The sequence below is a fragment of the Cynara cardunculus genome (genome assembly GCF_001531365.2).
Source record: "Cynara cardunculus var. scolymus isolate 2C chromosome LG 12, CcrdV1, whole genome shotgun sequence".
In the NCBI taxonomy this organism is placed as follows: domain Eukaryota; kingdom Viridiplantae; phylum Streptophyta; class Magnoliopsida; order Asterales; family Asteraceae; genus Cynara; species Cynara cardunculus.
The window spans coordinates 33,805,837-33,809,056 of record NC_037539.1 but is presented as its reverse complement, the minus strand read 5'-3'; the positions used below and the strand labels follow the sequence as shown (position 1 = coordinate 33,809,056).

The window sequence follows — 3,220 nt, the reverse complement described above, 5'->3', positions numbered from 1 at the left end:
CTCAAACTTATTGTATACAATCATATCAAGATGTTTAATTTGTCTTAAAACTTAGGAGAACTTAATAATATACGTGTATCATATTTTTAAATATCTAAACATTCTTGAGTAGCGAGTATTATGTAGTTTAAACAACTATATATAGCCTTAGGCAACAAACCACATTATGAGTGACAACAAAATTGGAATTACGAGATTCAACATCGAATCAAGAAATATAATACAAATAACAAAAAAATTTCGAGAATCATATTTATGACTATGGAAATCACAAAAAAATAATTGAAATTATATAGTAATCTAAATTATTTCATACATGGTTTGATTTTAGAAAATATAACAAAAGATATTTGTGGTTCCGAATTAAAATTAGCTAGTCTTCTAAATTGTTTTATGTATAGTGTGATCCTATTAATGATTTTCAAAAGAAAATACATAGAAAATATTAATTGTTGAATATGATTAACTTTATTTCAGATAAATAAATGTTTCCATAAAAGGAACACAATATTCAAAAAAAATGAAAGGAAAAAAAATGAAATTACGAGAAAACTAATAAAATTAAAATAAGAGAAAAAATATCAAAAGAAAGTGTTCATGTATGCTTGAGGTTTAGACTTCGAGTCTTTTAGTTGCTACTTTGCAACTTCTTTATTAGCAATTAATAATATTACTAAGCTTAAATTGATGCTCCTTGATCTTTAATGCCTTGAGTCGTCACCCTTTGGACCGGCCCTGAGAACACACATGGAAATTTTATGGCTTGCATCATATGGAAATTTTAATCTTCGAAAACCATTAAGATAAATAAAAATGGAAGAACAAGTGTCCCATGATGAACAAACTCAAATTTCTCCACATATATTATTATATAACAAAGGTTAGCATTTGATGATGGTATTTGAAAGGACATTAAACTAAGAAACAAATGCCAATCAGGCATTGCTTCATTTGATGGTAACACAACACTAACAAAGAGAGAGTTGGCATCTTTTCTTGGACAGCCTAGCTACCCACATGCCCCCCCTTTTCATTCTTTTATAAAACAGCTCAGCCTCTACAAACCTCTCATTGTTTTTCCCACAAACTTATTTCTTAAATCTTTATTCACTTCTTCCCAATCTCCAATCATTCTCCCTCTCTCTCTCTCACAAGGTACTCTCTCTCTCTCTCTTTCTCTCTCTTCCTTCTCTTATGAGTATGTATGTGTTAAGATTGCTGCTCATGCCATTTGTTCATATGTTAAGTCATGAATCATGTTGAAGATTGTTCCCTTAATTTGTGGCTCTCCCCCCCCCCCCCCCTTTTGGGTATATGTATGTGTCAAAAGATTGCTGTTTATGGTATCCATCTTAGTTGAATGATGTTGGAAGATAGTTTCCTTGTGGATCTCTCTCTCTCTGTCTCTCTTTCATAACGTGTATTTGTATGTAAAGATTGTTGTTGTATGGTATTTGCTCATATCTTTTGTGATTAATGATGTTGGAAGTTAGTTCCTTTGTGGGTCTCTCTCTCCCCGTCTCCACTCTGGTGTATTCATATGTGATTAAAGATCGTTGTTGTGTGGTATTTATTCATCTTTTATTCTGAAACATAACTTTGAAAATTAGTTTCCTTCATCTGGGTCTCTCTATCTCTCTTTGTTCGTGGTATTTGATAATCTTTTAAGCTTGTTTCCTTTGTAGATCTCTCTCTCTTGGTGTGTGTGTGTGTGAAAAGATTGCTGTTTATGGTATTTGATCATCTTTTATGTGAGTTCCCTCTGTGGGTAGCAATTTCTCTCAAATACAAACTAAAAAGAAGTTGAGATATTTCTACTTTTTATGCATATGATGAAGTAGTTTTAATCTCTCTTTGTTTTCTTGTTTTAGAGATTAGGGTTATAGGCCATGGCTAGTGAGGCACCAAGCTGGGCAGATCAATGGGGTGCTGGTGGGATTGGTGCTATCGAAGAAGAAAAGGTCGATCCCAACAAAGAAACCAACAACAACAAAAACAACAAGGGCTCAACGGCATTTGGTAGAGCGAATTCGGTAGCCAAAGAGGGAGCCAAGAAACTCAAGAACGGGACGTCGAATGGGATCAAATGGATCAAGAACAAATGCCAAAAGAAGAATTCAAACTCAGATTTAAAAGAATAGGATTCCTTTTTGGGCATTTTGATTTATAACAAGATTGTATCATCAAGATCCCATATTTGTATTAATTTGTTAAAAAGACAAAGAGTCCTTTTTTTTTATTTTCCCATGCTTCGTTTGATTGATTACAGATGGACATTATATTCGATTGATGTTTTATTTGTAGTAGTGTGAAATGATGAAAATACCCTTATGAGTACATAAATAGGTAGACCTTTAAGGTCAAGTCACAAACTGGGTGGAGTTTTGTTGAGATTTCGTTATCGTAACTGATATCCATTTTTTATTGAATTTGTAATAATTATGTTGTATTCTCTCAAATTATACTTTTCCGTTTATATATTTTTCATACCATTGCGTATCGTTTTCGCATGGTTTTGTATTTGAAATTCCTCTAATTTTATATATCATGGTCCTAAATGACGTAAGAGAGGTGGCATGGGTGCTATATCAAGCTTCAATCTTTATAAGCTACAATGAAATCATAACTATAGTTCAAAGCAATATGTATATGCGTACGTGTTTGTTTTTCATAACTAATTCAATGATATGAAATGATAAGTAGATAACGAAAGATCGTTTAAGAAGAAATGTAAGAAGAGACCTAGACTCTTGATCACTTTTAATCTCAAATTCATCTGTGAATCATGCTTGATACGAGGATTGATCCGGTACATCTAATTATAATGTACATTCAATAATGGAGATCCCTTCTTACGCTTCTTAACTTAACTTTTATTCTCAATGGAACCCAACCCATGAAGTGATTTAAATTCACGTAAAATGAAGAAAAATAGTATATTAAAATGTAGATCATTCAAATAAAATAAAACTTAAAAGTTTTAATTATTAAAAAGAAAGTCAAAATGGTATAAAAAAACACTTGTCTTGGTGCGACATAGCATCCCACCTTAAACAGACACGATTAAGGTTAACATGAGTGGAAGGCATGTTTTGCAGCCATAGCATCAGCACTTGTATTACAAATATTTAAGCACAACCCAACCCAACCTAATCCATGTCACTGAGTTGGTTTGGTTGAGTTGTGACATATAATAACAATAAGAAAAAAATTAAAGATT

General features: G+C 32.2%; 1 long non-coding RNA gene across 1 annotated transcript; it reads left to right on the top strand.

The window, feature by feature from the left end:
• Positions 1 to 1,069: 1,069 nt before the first annotated feature.
• LOC112523394 lies at positions 1,070 to 2,424 on the top strand. Its single transcript, XR_003070261.1, has 2 exons — positions 1,070 to 1,155; positions 1,872 to 2,424. It is a non-coding gene; the product is annotated as an uncharacterized LOC112523394 (long non-coding RNA).
• The last annotated feature ends 796 nt before the right edge of the window (positions 2,425 to 3,220 follow it).